At 34.4% G+C, this 25,764-nt stretch overlaps 1 pseudogene; it reads left to right on the top strand.

Annotated features, from left to right (window-relative positions):
• Positions 1-648: 648 nt before the first annotated feature.
• LOC101430872 (abl interactor 1 pseudogene) lies at positions 649-3,212 on the top strand (annotated as a pseudogene).
• Positions 3,213-25,764: the final 22,552 nt, after the last annotated feature.

Genomic DNA, 25,764 nt, shown 5'->3' with positions numbered 1-25,764 from the left:
CTTGTTTTAATTCCTGGCTGCTGAAGCAAATAACATAAAATGGGCTGGTTTAAATGATAGGAATTTATTGCCTCATGAACTTTCAGGGTGGCAGATTTTCAAAACTGAGAAGTAAGCAAGGAATTCTTTCTCTCCCAAGATTGTAGGGTTCTAGGTTTGGTTGTCAATGATCCTTCATTTTCAGACTTTCTTTCTCTTGCTAATGCATATGGCAATGTCATTCTCTTTCTACGTCAGGTCTCTTTGACTTCCAGCTTCTTCTGTGTCTTCCACTCTATGTCTGAATTTCATTCTAATTATAAAACACACCAGTAATCAAATTAAAGCCATAGTGATTCAGTTGGTGACACTTCAATTAAAATGTCTTTGAAAGGTACTTTTTAAATGAGTTCACACCCACAGGAATGGATTAACGTTAAAAGCATGTTTACTGGGGTAAAATATTTCAATTCCCAACAGATACCATGTTTCAGTTGTTGTATTTAGGTAGTTGGTCAATATGAGTTAATTTTTGTGTATGGTGAGATTACGGATATTATTCCTTCTTTTGTACATAGCTATCTGATTTTCCTATCAAACTTTGTTGAAGAGGCTATTCTTTCTCTGTGTGTATTTGGAACACTTTTCCAAAATCTATTGGTCATAGACATGAAGGTTCGTGTCAGAACTTCTAATTCAATTCTATTGGAATACGTGTCTGTCCTTGTGCAAGCAACTGGATGGTATGGTTACTGTGAATTTGTAATTCATTTATAATTAGGATGTATTAATCCAACTACTTTCTTCTCTTTCAAGATTTTTTTTTCTATTTGGGCCTTTAATTTTCCTTACAAATTTGTTGACTGTCTTTTCCATTTCTGAAAAGATTGCTGTTGGAAATTTGATTGTAATGTATGAATCTGTAAATGGCTTTGGACAGAATTGACATCCTAGTAATATTTAATCTTCCAGTCCATGAACACAATATGTCCTTCGGTTTATGTTTTCTTCAAGTACTTTCAAAGTTTTGTAGTTTTTTTGTGTTTATAAGCTTTTACATCCTTTGCTAAATTTAATCCTAGATACTTGAGTTTCTTTCTGCTGTTATTATAAATTGATTTTTCTTGATTTCTTTTTAATATTGCTCATTATTCATGTACAGAAACACCACTAATATTTCTTACTGATCTTGGACTCTTTCACTTTGATGAATTAGTCTAGTAGATCTTCATTTTTTTGGATTTTTTTCAGAATTTTCTATGCATCAGTTAATGCCATCTGTAAACAGGGAAAGTGCTCCTTCTTCTTTTCCAATTTGGATGGTTTTTATTTGTTCACTTACCTAATAATTCTGGGTAGAACTTCCACAAAATTTTGAATAACACTCATGATGGTGGACTTACTATTCTTGTCCCTGATTGTGGGGAAAGATTTGTTTAACCTCATTGAATTTGTGTTAACTGTGAGATTTTCATTTATGAACTTTATCATCTTGTATTAATTTCATACTATTCTAGTTTTCTGACTGTTCATCAGTAAATATTTCTATTTTACCAAATAACTCTTCTGCATCAATTGAGAATTTTTTTCTTTGTTGTATTAATACGGTTTATTTTATTAGAACATTTTCTGTTTCTTAGGCAACCACCATTATCTACCTGGGATAATTCCAATTGATCATAAAAGTGCTGGTGGATTACATTCCTAGTATTTTGTTGAGGATTTTTGCATTTCTTCAAATAATAGCTATTGGTTCATAATTATATTAAGATATCTCTATCTAGCTTTTATCTTAGAGTGATGCTCATCTCATATAATGAATTAGGAAATGTCTACTCTGATTCTATTTTTTTGGAGTAATTTAAGAAGGATTGGTTATTTTGCAATATTTGATGTAATTTAACAGTTAGCCAATTTGGTCCTTTTATTTTCTTTGTTGGAAGGTTTTTAATTACTGGTTTGATGTCTTTAGTTGGTATTGTTCTGTTGGGATCTCTATTTCTTCTTCAGTTAATGTACATGGTCTGTGTGTTTCTAATACTTTGCATATTTCATCTAGTTTATCTCATTTTAGAAGGTACTATTATTTATAGTATTGTCTTACAATACTTTTAATTTTGTGGAGTTGATGTTAATGATTGTAGTTATTTGTGTACTTTCATTTCTGATTGTAGTTATTTGTGTACTTTTTCATTTTTTTGTCAGTGTGTCTAATGTTTTGTTAATTTTATTGATATTTACAAAGAAGTAATTTTTGGTTTTGTTCAGCCTTTCTATTGAGTTTTTATTCCCTATTCCATCTATCAACACTAGAATCTTTGTTATTTCCTTCCTACTACTTACTATTTTTTTTTTTTTTTGCTTTTCTATTTATATTAATATTTCTAGTATCTCAATTTGAGAGGTTAGGTCTATTTGAGATCTTTCTTCTTTTATTTTGTAAGAATTCTGAGCTATACATTTTCTTTCACAACTATCTTTATTGCGTCCTATAAGTTTTGGTGTTTTATTTTTCTTCATTTGTCTCAAAACTTTTCCTAACTGCCTTTGTAATTTCTTCTTTGAATTACTGTGTGTGCAAATTTTTTAATTTACACATATTAGTGAAGTTTTCATTTATCTCTTAGTTACTGATTTATTTCATCATTCTAGTGTTGTCAGAGAAGATTCACTATATAATTTCAATCTGGTTAAATTTATAAATACTTGTTTTGGAAGTCATTATAGTCCAGGCAGGACAGCTTCTTTAAATCAGACACCAAAGATGCACAGGGGAGGTAGTGAAGGTACTAGAAGTCAAAAGAACAGTCGAAGCTGCAGTTTTGGAGTTCCTATTGCTGTGCCTACACCTTCACCACTCACTTATTAGGCCAGTTGCTGAGAGTCCAACTCCACCCCTACCACCTCAACCAGACAACATTCCCATATTTGATGATTCCCCACCTCTGCCACCACCACCTCCAGTAGATTATGAAGTTGAGAAGGCTGCAGTAGTTCAGTATACTGATCCATATGCAGATGGGTATCCTGCCTGGAACCCTGAGAATTACATTGAGAAAGTTGTTGCAGTATATGATTATTCAAAAGACAAGGATGATAAGCTATCATATGGAATGTGCAATCATTACATAATAAAGAAGAACGAGGATAACTGGTATAAAGAATTCTGAAATGAAGTGACTGGTCTATTCCCAGGAACCATGTTGAAAAAAACCACGCACTATACTGATTAAACTTCTTTTGCTTTCTATGTAGATTATTATTACTCCATCATGCTGTGGGGCTATTATGGCTAACAGAATTGCCTTAATATGTTTTAAAATGTGCCCGTGTTTTCAGGACATGCTGTTTTATGTGCCCATACTTTCAGAATATGGTATTTTTGAATATCAATACATAAGCACAAATCTTTAAGGTAGTTTGTATATTGACAAACATCAATTTATGTGTGTGAGTCTGTTCAGAAGTGATTGTGTTTATGTGTTAACTTATTCATAGTTAACTTGATGATCAGCCTAAATATTCTGGGAAAGTGGGGTATATAAATAGTTAATGAATCATGATTCACACTGTCCCATTATATCTTTCAGCGCAATGTGGTTACTAAAAATGTCAGATGAATAATACAATCAGAAAATTTATATAATGGTGCTGGTAAGATTTTTTGTTTAGATTCTTGCATTCTTGAACTAAACTTATTTTTTTTAAAGCATCCACTTTTATGTATTGAAATATACTTTAAAAACCAAAATGCTTTCAATTTGTGTACTATTTTACCTGGAGCACAAATATCTGTCTCTCTATATGTGTCTATGAGGTCTCCACGTGAAACAAAACAAGAGAAATAAAAAGGGTCATCTGTACTTCTGAAATTTGTATCTTAAGATTTTTAATGAAAGAATTTGAATTGTAAATATTTTTCATTCATAAATACATAAGTGAACTGAAGGTGATTATCCTTTCCTTCACTGGTTTGATTTAAAAAAAAAAAAGATACTGATTTATTGCAGAAAAATATATGGATTGTCAAGAACTTAGATTTCCAAAGCAATCAAATGAGCAACTATTTATGCATTAAATTACACCATAATGTCAAGCATTTAAGAAAGGCGTTTTTCTGTGATTTTTACACTGAGAAGTTGTTTGGACTACTACAGGTACAATGCATGAAAGTCAGGGGTCCTGGATCTCCAGGTGGACCTTCTTGTGTTTTTTGTCTATCAATTTAGTCTACTCACAATCTTTAATAATTAGTCAGATCAACTATTTAAGTTGTATATAAAGAGTGAATTAATACTCCATCTTCAATATTCCTACTTGATGCTGGCTCTAGGGAGTTTCTATTCCTGATAAGCTCTGATTTTGATCTTTCTGTGTCTCCAGCTTTGGGGTGTTGGTTGTCCCTGTGATGTTATTTCACTGATGAAGAGAATTTAGGAGGCGTTCTTCACTTTTGTATTTTACCTTTTTTCTTGTGAGGATGTGAATGGTGTATTAGCCAACCAAAAGGGATGCTGATGTTTCAAGTACAGGAAATCTATTTGCTTTTATAAAGCGTATTTATTTAGGGTAGAAGCTTACAGTTACAAGGCCCTAAAGAGTCCAACTCAAGGTACCATAAGAGGTATTTCCTCAACCAAAGTCTGTTGCTACATATTGAATCAATATGGCAGGTGATGTCTGCAAGGGTACAGCCTTTCTCTGTCTTCCTAAGGCCTCTTAAGTGGGCACAACTTGTGTATCTCAGTTGTAGTCTGGCATACATAGCCCACCAAGGATGGGGACTCAACCCTGCACACTTTACGATATGGTCAAATCAAAGCCCTGTTCTTGATTTAATCAAGAAATATAAAAGCTTTGAATTTAAATCAATAAAGGGTATCATGTCCACAGTAATAGACAAGTTTACAAACATAATTTAAGACTCTTTTTGGAATTCATAAGTAACATCAAACTGCCACAGATGGTAACTTACAAACTTTTTTGGTTCAATTGACCATATGTATGTGAATCTATTTCTGAACTCTTTATTTGGTTCCCTTGATCCAGGTATTTATTTTTTCACCTTTGCCACATTCTGTTGATTATAGCTTGATGATTTTTCAATTTTTTTCTGTCTACCTTAGCAGTTACGTTTTTAATATAAATTAGGAATCACTTCCTTAATTTCTGCCAAAATGCTTCCTAAATCTTAATTAAAGTTGCATAGAAACTATGGGTTCTGATGCAAAATACTGTAAATCTGTTGGCTTTTATAAAGGGTATTTATTTGGGGTAAAAGCTTATAGTTAGCAGGCCATAAAGCATAAGTTACTTTCCTCATCAAAATCTGTTGCCATGTGTTGGACCAAGATAGCTTCTGATGTCCGCAAAGAGTTCAGGCTTCCTGGGTTCCTCTCTTCATGAACTTGTTTCTCTCAGGGCTCAGCTGCCTTGCTCTTGCCACAAGGTTATGTGTAGACTATCAGGCGATCTTCTCTGTCTCTCTCCGCAGGACTTGATTCTCTCCAGTCTCTGCTGCTCTGCTCCTCCGTATGCTTACTTCCAGGGCTCCAGCTGAAAAATCTCCAATCTCCCTTCTCTGTGGTGTGGTTTTTCTGTGAGTCCCTATTCCCATTCAACATCCCATTGACATGGTTCAATCCAAAGCTCAGTCATTATTTCATCAAGTAATAGTGAAACCTCTGACTCCAATATAATCTAATATCCCTGGAGAAGCAGACCAGTTTACAAATATAATCTAATATCTATTTTTGCAACTCATAAATAATACCAAACTGCTATACCACTATTCTAATTAGCCAGAATTTATTTGTATATAACAGCATAAAATATTTTAAAATTTTTCATTTAATTAAATGTATGACTTCACTGGCAAAACTTCATGTTTTTCTTTTATATTTTAGAAATGCCATGAAAGGAGGGTTTTACATAAATATTAACTGAATGACAGTTGGGACAAAAGTTTTTTTGTAGGTGTGATAAAATGAATTGAAAGAAAACATACAAAGGTGATGAATATGATGTAATCAATCTATTATCCTATATATGAGATATATACTTACAAGATAAATAACAGTAATAACATACTATCTTGCCATCAAATGAATGAAGTACCTGCATCCACAATGCTCAGAGATAAATTAAATCGTATTTGGAATCTGAATGTATATGTTCAGGGTCCAGCTGTATGATTAAAAGCTGTGTGTGATTTAAGCAGTCTGTCTAAAGTTTACTCCTCTTTAAAAGAGCAATATTTGTGAATGACCAATTAGACATAATGACGGAATCTAATTAAATATATAAAGAAATAACTATATTAAAATGCCCTTTAAATATTTTGATTTTTCTCATCAAATGTCTCACATAACTGAACTTTTACCAACAAATAAATTTATTTTTTAATTAATATTGGCTCTCAAATATCTTCAGGTTTTTCACCCATTCAGAAAGATCTATCCACAAAACTCTCCAGCCAGCCAAGACCAGCCAAAACCACTGGAACACACCATGAATCTATAAACAAATGCAACTTTGGTCATTTCTCCTTCCAAGCAAACTGAACAATCAGGTACACTACTCAAGTTTCTGCCTACTGGTATGATATTCCTTGCCTACTGTCCTTCAGAGTTGTTCCAGAAAAAGAGGTGTAGTTGTCCACTTTTGGGTGGGGTCTATATATCATGCAAAACCCTCTGTAAACAAGGCTTGAGTTTTCTCTTCTTGAAAGGGACTCCCCAAAAAGCCATACCTGTGCTGTGGGAGAAAGAAGGTAATGTGGAAGTAGTCGGGGCTGTGGGTATTTGACCACTATTTCAGGCAACTTATTTTTGCCTCAGGGCTTGCTAGAGCCTGATTTCCTATAAACTGCTTCCATTTGATGATGGAGTGCTGCAGTGCACTCCCAACGTAATGACTTTGACCACCAGAGAACACCCTTTTGCCTGGTAACTGTAAGCTTTTACCCCAAATAACACCCTTTTGCTAGATAGCATCTCAAGTCTCATTATAAGTAGGTGATCTATGGATAATTAAGCATTCAGTCTCTCCTAAGACCCAGTAGCTAGCCAAAAGCTGTTTCTCTGAAAAAAAAAATCAAAACAAACAAACAACAACAACATAAAACAGTTGTTATCTATGGAGGAGATCAAGAATATTGCACCAATATCTCATATATCTGTGTTTCTCATATAGAGTTCTGACAAAGGCCCCAAACAGCATGTGCATTTGTCACAAATACTTCAAGCACCATTGGATAAGCTGGATCATTTTGTGGTCTAATCGACAGAACAGCATGCATGGCAGTTTGGATCTACAGCAGCATCTGCTTATGTTCCTGCTGCCTTTCAAAACCAGCAGTTTTTGGGTTACTGAGTAAGTGGGCCAGAATAGTAAACCCAAACGAGAATTATGAAGCCTCCAAAATTCTCAGAGGCCACTAAGCATTCTATTTCTTTTTGGATTGTATAAATGGCAGGAAACAACAGCTTATCTTTTACTTTAAAGGGCTATGTAGACATTGTTCTCTTCACTGGATGCCTAGACACACAGTGAGGTGGAAAGCCTCGTAATTATTTTCAGATATATTACCCATATTCTAACATGCAAACATCTTAACAATAAGTCAAGAGCAGTTGCGACTCTTGCCCACTAGTTCCAAGCAGCATGGTGTTATTAATGTAATAGAACAGTGGGATGTCTTACAGGTAGGTAATTCTATCAAGGACTCTGCAGATGAGATTAAGTCACAGGGCTGAATATTTGCTATACTCCTGAAGAAAGACAATGAAGGTGTTTTGCTCAGCTTCCAAGATTAGAGTAAACTAACAAATATTGAAAAAAATTTTTTGCCAAATCAATAACTGCATACCAACTAGGCGAGGATGTGCTAATTTGTGAAAGTAATGGTACTATATCTGAAATAGCAGCTGTAATTACAGTAACTTTCTGACTTACTTTATGATAATACACTGTCATCCTCAAAGATCTTTACACAGGCCCATAGGAACGCTGAAGAGGAATGTGATGCACTTAAGAAACTGTATCCTTCAAGTCCCTGATGGAGGCCCTAATCTTCACCAGATATATGTAAATCTATTTCTCATCTCTCTTTTCAGTTGCATTGATCAAGGTATACATATATATCTTGGCAAAAATACCATACTCTGCTGAAAATTTTAGTCTTTTGAAAATTCCTAAAATAAGATTATGTCAGTCCTCTACCTTTATTCTACATTTTCTAAGTAGTTTTTACTATCTTAGTTCTTTGCTTTTACATATAAATTTAAAAATCTGCTTTTCCATTTCTGCAAAAAAAATTTTTCATTAAATTTTATTTAGGTTACATTGAATCTATAGATAAAATTGTGGTTGCATTATAGAACATTTGCTCTCAAATGGTTCCCTGCCAATATCATATCTCTTTCTTTATTTTATTCAGATTTCATGACCAGCTTTAATGATCCACTAAGATAGACAGTCTTGGTGTGAGACCCAGGGATTCATGTACTTTTCATAATTATGATGAGTTCCTTATGTATATAAACAGGTAATAGTCTACAGATTAGTATGTCGTATGCCCAAGATGAGGAATAAACATATAAAATGCAAACCCTGTGATTTCAACTCTGGCAGTCTTCTAATATTCTAATATTCTATTGCATAGAATATTACAGTTTTCTATTTACCCCCCAAAATTTCTTTGTATCCTTGTCCATAAATTTATTGCTCTGTCAGATTTTCAAAGAATTTAGAGTATCTCTCAAGCCACTTATAAGTGTTAACACGTTTCCATAAGAAACCTAATAATTTTTATTAAACAATTATAAATTATGTCACAGGTTATGCATTCATATTATTTTAGAACATAAATATTTATGGAATTGTTGGGGAATGAAGGAATTTATATTCCCCATAAGAAGAAACTGGATTTCATTGGATTTATGATATTATGCTAATGCCACATATCTAGTATATATTAGAGCTAAGACTATGGACTAGAAAAATAATCCTTTCATTACTTTGCCAATCCTATGTCATATGTTTTTCCCACTAAGGGATAATTTTTTACTGAAAGGCACAGAGCATTCATGTAGGCATGTATATCTTAGAGTTCATTGCTCCAGAAACTTTCATGCGTTTACTATGAATAAAAGTCTTCCTGCTTTTCTTTCACAGAAGAAAGTTGTGTTTTCTCCTTGTGCATCTCCTTGGACTCTAAGAATTATTTAATGAACTGGCATAAGTATCCAAGTGCTTAATATTCACTGCATATTGTAATTAAGTAACTAGTTCAGTTTCGGAGGTAAGAGGAAAATTTCCTCATTACTTTCACAATATTTTAGAAAGTATAATCCTTAATCTCAAACTAGAGTATGTATGTTAATATTTAAATTTGAGACAGTGTGTTCTAGTTGTCACACACTGGATTTTAAAAATTGAATTGTTTTACAAATAACTGATTGACAGAAAACTATGTTGATGCTTTGCAGGGCATGATCCACATACAAAAGTAAAATTTGTGACAAAATAGCACAAAGAATAGGAAAGAGAATTGTATTTCTACTCCTCAAAGTTTAATATTCCATAGAGCAACCATTACGGAGAAGACACAATTGCCAAATAAGGGATGAAAGAAGAGATAAAACTAGAGTCTCTCACAGGTATTTAAAAGATAGAAATTAAATTATATAAACAACCTTTAGCTCTTAAATTTGATAATTGTGATTAAATGAACAATTCCTTCAAAATGCTCACACCAGAAAAATAGATTACCTGACAGGCCTATATCCAAGAAATTGGGTATTTCCTTGAAAACCTTCTACATGGAAAAAAAAAAATACAGGAATTATTTTCCAAAAGTGACAACCTTGCTTTTCCATCAGATTGGGAAGTATACAGAGTGCTACACGAAAAGTCTTCCACCAAGCCAAAGACAACCTCTTGGGAAGAAGTACAGAAACAAATGAGATGAAACCAGCGTCCCAGGGTTACTTCTTGGGAAAGAGCACACTTAGAGCCGTCAGCTAAAGTCTTCACAGCTGTACCCAAGGAAGATACTTTACCTTTCATGGAGATACTCTATTTCTGAATCCTTTTCCTACAGAAGAATGGCTTGTACCTGACCAGTACAGGCCATCAGGCGGAGTTTGTGGGCCATGGAGCGCGCCCCGCCGCCCCGCTCAGCCCGCGAGGAGGAGGAGGAGGAGGGCGTGCGGGCGGCCCTGCCAGGGCAGCTGCTGAGCCCCCTTTTCCCAGGGACCCCCGAGAACGTGCCGACCGGCCTCAGATCCGTCTACGTGGGCAAAGTGTACTATGAGGGAATAGCTGAAGAGCTGGAGGCGTGCTTCAACCCCTGCAGGGACATCCACCGCGTCACCATCCTGTGGACAAGTTCTCTGGGCACCCCAAGGGCTACGCTTACATAGAGTTTGCGGCCCAGATCTCCGCCCAGGAGGCCGTGGAGCTGCACGAGAGCGTCTTCCGGGGCCAGGTCATCAAGGTACTGCCCAAAAGGACCAACTTTCCAGGGATCAGCTCCACGGATCGCGGGGGACGCCAGGGTGCCAGCGCAGGGTCCAGGTTCTGAACACAGGGGCGCTACCGGGCACGTGGAAGACTCTCGCTCTGGTACTCACCATATTGAAGAGCGGAGCCTGCTCCCAGACGGGCCTGGCCTGGCGGCCGCAGGAAGCAGGACAGGAGAGGCCCGAGGAGACTTAAAGGCGGAGGCTGAGGTGGTCAGCACATGTCCAGAGCCCTGCCTGGGCAGCACCAAACCTCGGCCTGTGGCCATCCCAGGCACCGCGGGGGGAAGGGAGGGGAGGGGAGGGCTAGGGGCCACTTTAAAGAAGATGGAAATGTGCGCATCTTATGGCGCAGAATATATTATTAAATTTGAAAAAAACAAAACAACCATAAAAACAAAACAGATTCTCTGCAACCCAATCACATCACTTGATAAATCATTCTTTCCTTTCCAGAGTTCTTTCTTTTTGTAAATAGGTCTATGCATATATATAAATATGTTAACAAGATCTAGCTGGTATTGCCAAAGTCACACTGTCTTCTCTTAACAGATGTAGAAAAGGCTTGTCAACAATGTATTCCTCTATGACCCCTGCTATTTTTTCAAGTATGTATGAAAGCTATGGAATCTATTTTTTCTCTCCTAAAAATAATATAATTTTGTGGGAGCACAGTCATATCATAGAGTAGTGAGGAAGAAATCGAATTCTACAGTCAGGTTGTCTAGGTTCAACTGTATGCTTGTCTTATAACCTGCTGCTTGACTATGAACAAGTTGTGTCATCTCTTGGTACCCCAGTTTCATCATCTATAAAATACATCTTTTCATTTTTTTGAGGCACTATTCTAGGTGCTGAGATACTGAACTGAACAAAACAGGTAAAAATCCTGATTTCAAGAGTCTTCATAGTGGAGGAAACAGAAAATAATCATAAGGCATAAGGAAAATATATGAAATAATAGATGGGGTAACTGTTATGGAAAGCAAATACAGCATGGATTAGGAATGGGACAGATATGGTTTTAAATAGGATAGGAAGGGATGATCTTATGAGGAAGAAAATGAGAAAAGATCCTTGGAATTAACTGGGTGGAGGGAAGCTTAGGAAGAAGAAAAAATTGGAGAAAGTCCAGACAACATCAGGACTAATGAGTTTATTAAAGCATTAGTAGGTCAGTGTGTTCATTCCAAAGCGAGCATGCAGACAATAATATAGCATAAGTTCATACATGTAGGAAGGAGGGCAAGAATAATTTAGATCTAGAGGCTTTTCTAAAGTTTTGCTTTTTACTCTTACTGTGATAGGCAATCTTACAGGTTTTATGAACAATAAAGAAATGGGCCAACTACTTTTTAACATCAAATCTCTGGCTTTTCATTGAGATCAGACTCAAAGGGTATAAGTCAAGAAACAAGAAGGCGAAAGTAAGTTAAAGAGTGGGATGATGGTTCTTTGGGCCATGGAGGTAGTACAGGAGGTGTTGAGAAATTGTCACACTCCAGATATATTCTGGTTATAGAAGCAATATGACATGTGGATGGACTCAATTTGAGGTGTTTGGCACAGGGAAACTTCCAGAATGATTTTTAAGACTTTACCTGAAGAAGTAGTAGGATGGCTACTACTTTTACTTGTAGATATTGGAAGTACCTACCTGAGAGTTATGTCTATAAAATGCCTCATAGTTTACAGAGAAATAAACTATATAAATTATATATGTAAAACCCTTTAAATATCATCTGGCATCTAGTAGGGTCTGAGTGAATATAATCTAGTTTTTCCCTTACTATATAAAATCAAATATTTACAAAGAAAACTATTGTTCATATTTTCTCATGTCTATTCCAGTCTTAATTTCTTTAACATTATTTGAATAATTTAATCTTTATAATTGATAGAATTTTGCTATACCACCATGAACAGAAGGATACTGTTTTGAAAATACTTCAGATCACATCTTACATAAAATATGATGTGCACTAATATAAATAGGGAAAAAAGAGGGACAAGGCAAATAGTCTATTGCTTTCATATTTCACATAAGTTATATTCAATTAATAAAATCATTAATGTTTTCTAGAATATCTTAAGAAGGTAGGGTATTCAGAATTTAATGCAATCTGAAGCATGCCCTGAACTTATTATTATCTCAAATATGGGAGGATATGTTGAACAAGGTTGCAATAACAAACCAACAGGATATATTTTCAAAATCACAGAAACATACATAAATGAGGTCAAGACCAGCATAAAGACCAGAAAAAGAAAAGAGCCTAAAATATATCAACAGACTCATAGCATGTGCATGAGAGATTAGTAAAAAAAAATTATAATATTAAAATAAATGCTTAACAAGACATCTCTAATTGCAAACATAACAAAGAGGGATTAAATTAAAAATAGATTCTAGACAACCTAGATTTCAGAGCAAAAATAAGATGTAAGAAATAATTTATATGGATATTATATACAAGTTAAAATATTCATATAAATTCAAGATGTAGAAGAAATTAATGCACTTTTAATTATTTCAATGAATTAATGAATAGTGAAGAACTAGTGAAAAGTCATAAATGTTTTACTCTTAAAATAGAGGTTAAACTTTATTTTAATCATTCAGAAATACTTTTGGACAAAAATAAAATTTTACCAAAAATTTAATATAAATTAGAAGTCAAAACACTAAAATTCAAATATATTTATGGATATATGTAAAATAAATATCACTTAATTTAAAATAAAATAATAAATTCCTTAGACAAATGAAGAAAAAACACATACATTCTCAAATACATAGAATAGCAGAGAAGACTAAAATTGAAATTCCAGCTTATGCTGATTAATCTTTAAAGGAAATTTTAGTAATATACCTGAATAAAATTTCTGACTGACACAAAATTTGGTCTCATTTTATCCATTCTTAGTTTTATAACTTTTCCCTATTGAACATTTTAAACCAAGAATTTTAACTCTATAATTCATTTCTTTTAAGTAACATAACAAACTTGTGCAAATTATTACAAAGTAATTAATTTTTTTGAAAAGTATACTTACTCCAATATACCAATTAGTGAAACTTGTTGACATCACAGAAAGGTAGGGTTTTCAAATATTTTTCAGGTGGAAATTGAAGTGATATTACTGTATGCAATTTTTTTTTTACTGCATAAACATGAATTTACAAAACTTCAAAACTTAAAGCATTGCAAGAAGAGCTTATTGATTTCACTCATGTAGCAAGAAAAGATTCACCTCTCAAGTTTAAATGACAAAGGAATTACCAAAGTTTTTAGTTATGAGTGGTAGAAACTGAAAGGTGCAAAATAGAGATAGGAAATGTGAAAAACTTTTGTATGTGCATATAAGCAATATATACAGGCAAATACATAAGTCTCATCTAGAAGACAATGAAAAAAATTATAAATAATTCAAAATATTTTCAAAATGTTCTTCAATGTTCACATATACTTATTTCTAGAACATAGATCCATTACAATATTTTACTTTGCCCTAAGACCAGATATTAAAGTGTTATTTTTCCTTTTTAGCTGTTTGTTTATGAATAAGATTAACCATAAGTATTTATAAAACAGCAGTGAACATTTTCAAAAGGAAAGCTGTTGTGCATTTAAATCTTTGCAAGAATGCAAATATTCTGATGGTTGTGTCAAATATGTTTTAGTACTGCATTAAGTATTTTTCTTCTGATTTAATCTTTATAATAACTCTTGTTTTAAAATTACTATTTTTCTTACACATCTGAATAAACTAGTTTTAAAGCCTCAGTGATTTTCTAAGAGATATACAGCTGAAAAAGATGGGAGATCTATAACCTAGACCCTAGATTGTCCATTCTAAAGCTTTGCTCTGTACAACTGTGCTACATTTTTTCTTTGCAGAGTAAATGGAATGGAATCTGAAAGTATTCTCTACAATAAAACTCTCTGAATTTGGAACATGCACCGTGGGTTCTGTGATACAATTTGAAAATTTAATACTCCATATTTGTTCACATTATTCGATCTATAAAATGAATATATTTAAACCATATATATGCATATATATTACACGGCATTGAATAACTATGTAGCTAATAAAAATATATTCTTTGGAAATTCTCCTGGTCACGATTGGTCAAATAAAGATGTCTCAACCAAAATGAAAACTAATTAAAGGATGCTACTTTATTGAGAAGGAGACCAAGTAATTATCCACTTATGGACAAAATTATGAGATTAAATATTTAGCACACTGTCACTGTCATTTCAATTGCCTCTTCTCCATGATGTTAATGAGAGCACTTTTACTTCTTTATTCCAAAGACTATAAATATATGGATTCAGCATAAGGATCATTGTAGTATAAAATACAGAGGCCACTTGATTCTTTCCCAAGGAGAAGGAGTTCTTTGGTTTTAAACAAGTAAAAATCATGGTGCTGTAAAAGATGGTGACTCCCAAGACAAGGGAGGCAAGAGTGGTGAAGGCTTGGTGCTTTCCTTAAGTGGAATTAATTTTCAGGATAGTGGACAGAATGGTTCCATAATACCTGCATATTGTGTTAAGAGACATGATTATGTTTGAGCCAGCAAGAATGAATATCATGATTTCAGTGTCATGACACTCAGTGCAAGACAGGGCTAAAATTGGGAATATGTCACAGAAAAAGTGATAAATTACTTTGAAGCTGCAATTGTAATGCAAACTGTTCATGTAGAGGACAATTACTAACTATTTAGAAAAGTCAATCATATAGGAACCAGTGTACCATACACAGGAGAGCCTCATGGACATTGCACCTGGGTAAAGAGGATTGCAGAAAGCTGCATAGTGGTCATAGGCCACTAAAAGAGAAGGAATTTCAAGAGCAGAAGGATCATACATATAGACATCAATATCAAGTGTCCATCAATGGACCATCCTTCTTCACTTGTCATTGCCCCTGTATTTGGGGAATTGTTGCTCTTTCATTAGAGAATGTGGCAGAGCTCCCCAGGATGGGAATTCAGTTTCTTTCAGTTGTATGAATGCTCTTGAAATTTCAACTTGGCCTAGTGTTGCAAGTTGCCTAAGAGTTACCTCCTGAAAGCCTCCATGTTGCTCAAATGTGGTCACTCTCTAAGTGAAACTCAGCATATAAATGCTTTACCTTCTTCCCAGCCTGGGACATGGCTGCCAGGGATAAGCCTCACTGGCACTGAAGGATTACTATCAAGCACCAGCTGGTGACGAAACTGGAAAAAAGTCCTTGAATAAAAGGGGGAAATGTTAAATGATTTTATATGGCTAAGAGACTTCAATATGAGTCAGGAGGTCATCAGAGAGGTAATGCGTATGCATGTCTCAGCAGGATCTCAAAGACAGCCAAAATAGATACTACCTCAAATAGTGGGGTTCCTGAGGGCTATGGAGACAACCAGGTCCTATGGTCATGGCAAATAGCTCTGGAATTTGGTGCCTTGCTGGTGGGCCTTACTTTGGAGCTGGTGCTCCCAAGTGTGACAGAGTTGGACTCATATATGACTTCTTTACACATACTTCTTCTGTCCCTTTTATTTGAACCTGTAGTTCATGCTGGAGTTGGTAGGTGTACATCCAAGAGACTTGAATCTTTGGACTGTCCATGTGCCAGCTGGGTCCTGAGCCTCAGCAGAGTTGCAATACCTACTTTATATTCATTGGACTCACACAGGACAACTAACAAGGTGGTGAGGTTGGATAACCACCACACCAAGGACCTGAGAGAACCTACAACTATAAAGCAAGAGAGTTTCATCTATCAGCCATATGGGATTGAAGCCTCCTCTAATTATCCTCAGGCTAGGGGGATAAAATATAAACTAGAATGGAGTAGCTAGTATACTACTATAGATTTATTGTGATTCCAGCAATGGAAGAACTTATATAACTGATGTGGAGGCAGTGGCCACTGGAGGTTCTGAGGTCAAGAAGAGGGAAAATAGGTGTAAAACAGGGGCATTTTTAGAATTTGGGAACTGCTCTGAATGACAATGCAATGACAGATAAAGGCTATTATATATTTGCCATAACCTTCAGAATTGTGTGGAGAGAGTGTCAACTACAATGTAAACTATAATCCCTGCTTAGTGGCAATGATCCAAAATACGTTCATCAATTGCAATGAATGTACAAGACTAATGAAATAGTTATTGATGGGAGGTAAATGTGAGTGGTGTAGGAAGTGAGGCACATGGGAATCACGTATTTTTTTTATGTAACATTTATGTAATCTAAGTATCTTTTAAAAAATAAAACAAGCCATTTTGTGTTTCACTTGTAACTTAAGGAGATGTGGTCATGGTGGCAGTGCCATTTTTAGGAGCATTTTCTAAAATTGACTGTTACCCCGAACTGTGTTTCCTTGGTCCTGTAAGTATGAAAGTGAGTGGAGTGAAAAAGCAAAATGCCTGTGGCTCTTCTAGTTGTACAGAGGTGCTGTCACTGCTTTGGCCTAAATGGACCTAAATGGACCTTGTAGTAAATTTTTAAAAGTATCTGGAGTTTTCTCTTTTTCTGACCCTTCTCTTTAAAGGTTACAATGTCGATATTTGGAATGGAAAGATGAATTATTGTAATCTAATGTATGCAAGGTTGAAAAAAGAACACCTTTCTGAAATCATTGGGGAAAATCTTGTACCTTGTTTTGTTCACTTCATCCTTTTGTCTGTGTTATGTTGATAGTGATTATTTCATTCTTCAATTACTGTTTTGTTTTCTCCTTTGTATCTGAAGTAGCTCTAATTTATTTAATATCCATTGTTTCAACTCTGCCATTTCTGGAGAACCTTTTAGTTACTAGTACTTATCTGTATCAGAAATGTGAAGTCACTGTTTAAGTATGTTTTATTTGCAGTAAACAGTGTTCCAAAGATTTCTTTTTGAAAACGCCACCCCTCCCTAATTTTTACATTCCTTACTGATTTACTAAATGCTAAGTATTATTTAACAATTTTGTTTCTCATGTGTTTGGGGAAAAAATAAAATTAATCTGTCCTTAAATCAGAATGTTTGTTTAAAACGCACAGATCAAATGTGCTTTAATGAATTTTTTTTCATATAGGTTTCAAACGGTGATAAGATTGACATTTTAATATACATCATTGAAATTCTGCTTATATGTAAATACCCCATTGCTCTTTTGGAAAAATAAACCAAAGAAGAATATTTTTCTACTGTATTTTCAGAACGATTTTGTCTCATTTTTCCTGTTTAGGCCGAAGACTTGTATTCCATTTGGAAAATAAACAACTTCAACACTGAAAAAAATAGTTTGCAAATATGACAGAACAACTTAGACTATGAAATATAAATTCCTTATGAATCATCATTTGGATAGCCTACAATAGTAACTCATATATTACATAATTAAAATGATCCTGACATTATAATAAATACTTCCATTTATTAATATATTTATCCAGATGAAAATATTATACCATAGATATTACTATTCTAGATATTTTTTTTACTATAAAGAGAGCAAAAAAAGTTAAGTTACTTATCCAGATTTAAAACCATTAAGTATTGTAGGTTTTATGATTTTATGATTGGTTGAGTCCAGAGCCCATTCTCTAAAACATTGTATTCTTACTTATATTCAATTTCAGAAAAACAGTAAAAGGTAACAAATTTACCATAAATAGTGATAAAGTGTTTTAATGCATCACTTACTATTCTTTTGTTTCCAATATTATTTAATGAAAAAGACAGATGAGAAATTAAAACCTGAAGCTACCTTGCTGGTAATCACTCATTACCATTAGTTTTCAGAAGATATGTTGTTGTTTTTCTTAGCTTCAATAAAAAGGTATTTATTTGTGGTAAAAGCTTACAATTACAATGCCATAAAAAACTCAACTCAAGGTTTGTTTCTCACTAAAGTCAGTTGATGTGAAGAAGTAAGATAATCACTGATCTCTCCTTTCTGTTGAGGCTCCATGAGCCCAGCTTCTTCCCAATCTCAAGTGTAGGCTGGCATGGGGCCTTTTTTTTTTTTTTTTTTTTGCACTTTCTTATAGAGTTTATTTTTCCTTTTTAAAGAATTTTTTAAAGATACGTAGGTTACACAAAATCTTACATTAAAAATATGAAGTTTCCATATACCCCACTCCCCCCCCCCCCACTCCTCCCTCATCCACAACTTCTTTCATCAGTGTAGAACATGCATTTCATTTGATGAATATATTTTGGAGCACTGCTTCACAGCATGGGTTATAGTTTACATTGTAGTTTACACTCTCTGCCAATCCATTCAGTGGGTTTTGGCAGGATATATAATGTCCAGTATCTGTCCCTGCAATATAATTCAGGACATTCCAAGTCCCAGAAATGCCCCCATATCACCCCTCTTCATCCCTCTCCCTGTCCTCAGCAATTCCGATGGCCACTGTCTCCACATCAAAGATACAATTTCTTCCATTGCTAGAGTCTCAATCATTTTATGTTAGAATACCCATAAGTCCATTTTAACCCATATTTTATTTCTCCATCCAGGGGGTCCTGGGATGGTGATGTCCATTCTACCTCTAAATTGAAGAGGGGGCTTAGGTCTCACATGGCTGATGGATGGGATTCTCCTGCTTGCAGTTGTAGACTCTCTCAGTTTCCTGGTGCTGTGATTGACCATCCTCATCACCCTGTTAGCTGACCCTGGTAAGTCCAATGAACTGGAGAGTATGTGTTGCAAGTTTGCTAAGGCTGAGGGCCAGCTGGCACATGGACAGTCCAGAGATTCAAGCCTCCTGAGCATACAACAAGCCAGCACCAACCATAGTTTCAGTAAAAGTGACAGAAGAGGCATGTGTAGAGAGGTCACATCTTAGCCCAACTCCATCACACTCAATAACACAAATTCCAAAGTAGGGCTGACTAGAAAGGCACTGAACTCCAGAGCCATCCACCATGACTGTAGGACCCAGGTGTCTCTCTAGCCCTCAGGAGCACCACTACCTAGATTTGTATCTACTTTGGCTGCCTCTGAGATCCTGCCGAGACATGCATAAGTGCAACCCTACTGCTGACTTCATGACTCATTTGAAATCTCTTAGCCACATAAACTCAATTGTCTTTACCATTCCATTTATTTAAGGTATTTTTCAAGTTGCATCACCAGCCTGTGCTTGGTAGTAATCCCTTTGCACCAGGGCAGCTTATCCCTGGGAGTCATGTCTCACACTGCAGGGAAGATAATGCATTTATATGTTGAGTTTGGCTTAGAGAGTGGTCACATTGATCAACATGGAGGTTCTCAGGAGGTACCTCTTAGGCACTCTGCACCTCTAGGTCTAGGCGAAATTTTAAGCACACAGGCTCATAAGCATAGTCATCAATATCAAGGGCCCATGATTGAGTGAGCCATCCTTCTTCACTGATCTTTGCCCTCATACTTTAGGGGACTGTTGTTTTTCCATTGCGGAATGTGAGAGAGCTCCCCAGGGTGGGAACTATAAACTCCCTCAGTTGTCATGTGAAACTACCCACAACGTCAATACCCAATAAATACCCAAACATATCTATATACCCTATATACATGCCCAGGCAAACTCCCTCCCATGCATCCCCCATCAATGACACCCCACTCCAATGCTCTTTCCCTGCCATAGTTGAATGCCTCTGTGATCTAAAACTTATTCAAAAATGAAGTCTAAGATATTGCCAAATTCAATTAATAGGAAAATGAAATAGTAATGATAGGTTTATAGATTAGAAATAAAATACAGAATAATTTAGAAAAACTAAAATAATGTAAAAAATAAATTGGGGTATTAAAAAAATGAAAAATACCATTAAAAATGTTTGACAGTCTTTAATCATTGTAATAGGTGTTGCCCTATATGTGCAATGGCAAGGCAATCTCTTCCATTTCTTCCTCAATGTCTACGTCCTTTTTTAAAAAAATTATGTCTTCAAAAATATTTTGGTTCACAGTAAAGTTACATATATAATATAAGAGACTCCCAACATCAAACACTTTCCCCCTTCCCCAGCAATGATCATTTTACATGTGGGTATTACATTTGCTACAGCTGAAGTACAGATATTGAAATATAGCTACTAACTATGGTTCCATTATGGTTTACATTATGGTCACATTTTACACTGTACACTTTTATAAGTTTTTGGTTATATTATGTTTTACATTATGGTTTACATTTTATACTATACAGTTTTTAGGAGATACGTTTTTATGTGATTACTCAAACTCAAACTTCTTCCAAAAAGTATATGTATAATACTTGATGACTCCACTTCCATTATTCAATATTCCCATTTCTATATTTCCTGGCATTACTTAGGTAAGGGCTACATGATATTTATATGTATATACATATGCTTCTAATAATAATCCTATTTTTTTTAGATTAACTAAAACTTTCTAGTTTTGAGACTAATACCAAGATCCATAGTTGGTGAAAGATGTCCTTACAGCTTTATATGTCTAGAAAGGTCTCAACATTGAGTTTGTCTCACAAATAAAATATATAAACCAGTTAAATAGTCTGAAATTTTGGTTATACAGTATTTGTTTCCTTGGAAGTAGTTTATTTTTTAATTTTTTTGTGCATATATTTTCATTTGTTCTGAGGTAAAATAAAACAAGTTTGATATTTGCTTAAGTCCTTATCAAATATTAAAATCACCTGGAAATTATGTTCTATAGGTACACCTGGGAGCTACTATGAACATAAGCAAAGCAAATTATCTCTTGCCTTTCACCCTCAAAATCCCACTGCAATCTTATATTGAAGATTGTTGAGAATGCAACATTTGTTCAACTCTGGGTCTAATTGCCAAAGAAATTTGTTTGGCATGAATCAAGAATAAAAATTCAAGGACTAATGCACCCATGTTAGGTTTTTAACAAAGAGTTGCCTCCCCTTATAAGCCATAAAATGTTAAGTAGCAATTTTTGTTATTTTCTTTGTGATGCTCTCATTTATGAGTGTTTAAAAGAGAAGATATTTCTAGAGAAATAACTAGTACGTGGCTGAAATGCCAGATCATTAACCAATAAGTTTGGTATAGCACATCTTAAACATGAAATGTTTTTGTGTTTAAAAGTACGAAACAATCATGGAGTAAACATTGAACAAAATTCAAAGAATATGAAACTCATTGATAAATGTTAATTTTTTGATGTGTTTCTTCCTTTTATTTTCCTTTTTATATAATGCTAGCTTATATGTACACTTACATTTTCACATAAATTCTATCAAACTGTATTTTAGTAACCTCCTGATTTTATTATTAAAAATTTACAATACACCTTTCCCTGTGTTATATTAGAGATCTTTAAAACCCATAACTTCATGTATTTTGCATTGGATGGTTCTCCATATCTAAATTCTCTCTGGAAGTGAGCACTATCTGATGAATGGACATTTTTGCATCATCTCAAGGAAAGGATGTTGGAGTTTCTCCCTCCAGAGTTGGCAATGTCACCTAACTCATATAATTTATTTTTTGCCCCAAACCTCAAGTCAACTGAAATGCTTTCTTGTGAATTTTGCATTAATTAATGAGAATGAAATCAATTTTCATGTGATTTAGAAGCATCTTTTAAAAGAAAAACTTCTTAGATCATAATTTTAGAAGGCAATTTGATGGTATGGATCAAGGAGGTACAAATTAACATGTTATATATTTGCTGAACTTTGGTAGCACAGTTATTCTCTTCATCAATAATTCAATGAGTCTGAGGAAAGTTTTTTTTTGCAGATTAAAAAGCCAGCATCAATTAATTTCATAATATTTGACCTTATGGTTAAGCTAAAGGAGACATTAATGGAGTTTTTCTAGGTGAGTACCCCATCAATAAGGTCTACCTGCTCCTCGCAAAATCATGATGAATTTTTCTTCACAGCATTGAAACCAGTTTTTTTGTAATAGCCATTAAGGGTACTTCCAAATAACATGAGTAAAATTAGGAGAAATGAGAATTTATCAAACTAATTTTGTTATCGACCTCTTAATAAGTCTTTATTAGTGGACTTCCAAAATGTCATCCCTAATAGTAAAGTGATTTTGGCAGAAGATCAGCAGTAAGAAACAGAAAAGAACATGTCTTCTTTGTCCTACATTTTCAACGAAATTGGAACTTTATCCCCGGTAATTATTCAATGCAATTATTTAAAAAATATATATTCCTTCATTTAATCCATCATATTTTGTTTTGTGTGTTTTGAAACTGTTGAGGATTTCTATAATTTCCTCTATTGTTATTTTATATGTACTTCATATCTCTGGGATATAAAGATCTACTTTTTCTAATATTATTATTTTACACAGCATGTTTATATACTTATACTTACAGTTGCACATTTGGACATCCTTTTCTATTTAACTATTTCTTATAAACATCATAATATTAGTCTTATTAATAGTGTCAATCTTTGTGCCTTTTAATTGAAATGTTCACTTAAATTTAAAATAATCATTTATTTGTTATATTCAATTAATTTCATATGTTTCTGCAATTTTTATTCTTCTCTCCTGGTTTCATTTTGGTTAATAAAATTTTATTAAATTTCATTTTCTGTTAAAAATTTTAAAATCATACCTCATTCCATTATATTGATACTAACTTCTCTAGTAGATAAAATTTTCATTCTTAAATTATTTTAGTTACCTTATATTATTATGAGTGCTTTTAGGCAACTAAGATGGCAGCATAAGGTACTGTAGGACTCTGTCTGCCCAGACAATATTTGAAAAACTATTTCATAGGGACAAAGGAGGTATTCCAATTTACTTAAACCAGGAAATTTCTAAGGTCAAGGTAGAAGCCCAGGAAAACAGGTATGATCTGAAAAGAAGGAGAGGGTACCACAATTTTGCTTCAGGATGATCATCTTGATAGGAGAGCTAAATTCTGAATGAGAGCAGTGATATATTATTTTTTATTTCAATTTTTAAAAATTTTTAAATTTTATTTGTTATTTTTAAAACAATCATTATTTCATTTTCTTATTAGCTTTATTTGGTTATTTTGTTGGCTTTTATTTTTGAAGAAGTTTTGAATTGCAGAAGGGTTACAGCTAGTGCAGGGGATGATCATTGATCCAGGTTGTCAGTAATGAGGGATGCATGGGAGGAAGTTCAGTTGGGTCATACCTTTAAGGCATGTGAATGATTTTAAGTATCATGGGACATTGTCAAGGTGGGTGGAGATCCACACAATAACTGAAAGAACACTGATATATCATCCTGGGGAGTTCTGCCACATTCGTTAATGCTTCCTTTTTGTTTATTATTATCATTATTATTACTAGAATAATGAAAGTGCTTTAAGAATGATTGTAGTTATGACTTTTACTGGGCCTGTGGTTGGTGCTTAGGTTGGTGTATACTCAGGAGGCCTGAACCTCTGAATTGTCCATGTGATCGTGCCTCAGCAGACTTGCAGCTCCTACCTTCTGGTTCCTTGGACTTATCCTGGCCAGCTGACAGTGAGGTGAAGAAGGTCAACCACCACACCAGGGAGCCAAGAGTGCCTACATCTGCAAGCAGGAGAATTGCATCCATTATCCATGTGGAATCTAAATCCCCTCTTGATGTAGAGGGGGACTGGACATAGCCATCCCAGGTCCACAAGATGGAGAAATAGAGTATGGATTAGAGTGGACTTACTGGTGTTCTGCTGAGGAACTATTGTGATTAGTAAGGGAATAAACTGTAGTAGTGATGTGGAGAGGGTGATCATGGTGGCTGCTGATGGTTGGGAAAGGGAAGAAGAGATATGGCGTGGGGGCATTTTCAAAATTTGGAGTTGTCCTAGGTGGTGCTACAGGGACGGATGCTGGACATTGTGTGTCCTGTCGTGACCCACTGGGTGGACTGGGGGAGAGTGTGGACTACAATGTGTACCACTGTCCATGTTCTGCAGCGGTTCTCCAGAATGTATTCGCTGGGTGCATTGTATGTGCCAAAATGATGGAAGAGTTTGTTGATGTGGGAGGGGTGGCATGGGTGTGGTGGGGGGTATATGGGGAACTCATATTTTTTTAATGCAACATTTAAAAGAAAATACAGAAAAAAAATAAAGCTAATAAGTAGACGGAAAAAAAAAGAATGTAGTTATGAATGCACAAGTATATGGTTGCAGTGAATACTTTTGAATGCACACTTTGAATGGTTTATGCTTTTGTAATATGTATCAATAAAGTTTCTTTGTTAAGAAAAGAGGTATATTTTTAAAGAAAAAATGGGTCAAGAATAAATAATAAAGACAATTAGAAGATATCATGAAATGAATTAACAAAACAAAACAGGTCAAATCTTACAGAAGAAATAAAAGTGGCGATGAAAGGGAAATTTATAACTCTTAATTCTTACAACATAAAAGGGAAAGATCTTATATAGGAGCCCTAACTTTACAACTTGAAGTACTAAAACTAGAAGAGCATAATAAACCCAAAGCAAGCAGTTGGAAGGAAATAATAAAGATTATAGAATAGATAAATAAAATAGAGAATAACAACACTATAGTTGGAAGGAAATAACAAAGATTATAGCATGGATAAATAAAATAGAGAATAAAAACATTATAGAGAATGTCAATAAAACCAAAAGTTGTTTCTTTGTAAGGATCAGTCTGACTTTAACTAGAATGATGAAGAAGAAAAGGTAAAAGACAGAAATAATTAAAATCAGGAATAAAAGAAGTGACATTACCAACAACCTCACAGAAATAAAAAGAAGCATAACATATTATGAACAATTTTGCCTCCAAAATTAGATAAATAATATGAAATTGATAAATTCCTGGGAAGACAAAAGTTCCTAAACTGAATATAAAAGAAATAGATTATCTTAAAGAATAATAAAAACTAAAGAGATCAACAAAGTAATCACCTCTCCCACGATCAAACAAAGAGAATCATAGTACCAGATGTGTTCGCCAGTGAATTTCAACAAACATTCAAAACATAATTCTGTTTATATTCCTCCAAAACTCTGAATTGGAAGGAAAATTTCCTAACTCAGTCTATGTGGTGAGCATTATCCTAATACCCAATGCAGATAAAGATACCACAATAAAATTATGGCCAATATCCTATATGAATATAAATATAAAATACTCAACAGAATTCTAGCAAACAAAATCCAACAGCACATTAAAGGAATTATACATGATCAGGTGGGATTTATCACAATGCAGAATGGTGGTTCAAAATATGGGAACCAATTAATGTAATACACCACATTAAGAGAATGAAATAAAAAACAAACAAAAC

The sequence above is a fragment of the Dasypus novemcinctus genome, chromosome 10 (assembly GCF_030445035.2).
Source record: "Dasypus novemcinctus isolate mDasNov1 chromosome 10, mDasNov1.1.hap2, whole genome shotgun sequence".
Taxonomy (NCBI): Eukaryota; Metazoa; Chordata; class Mammalia; order Cingulata; family Dasypodidae; genus Dasypus; species Dasypus novemcinctus.
The sequence above is the reverse complement of the archived record's forward strand: the minus strand, read 5'-3'. Positions and strand labels throughout refer to the sequence as shown.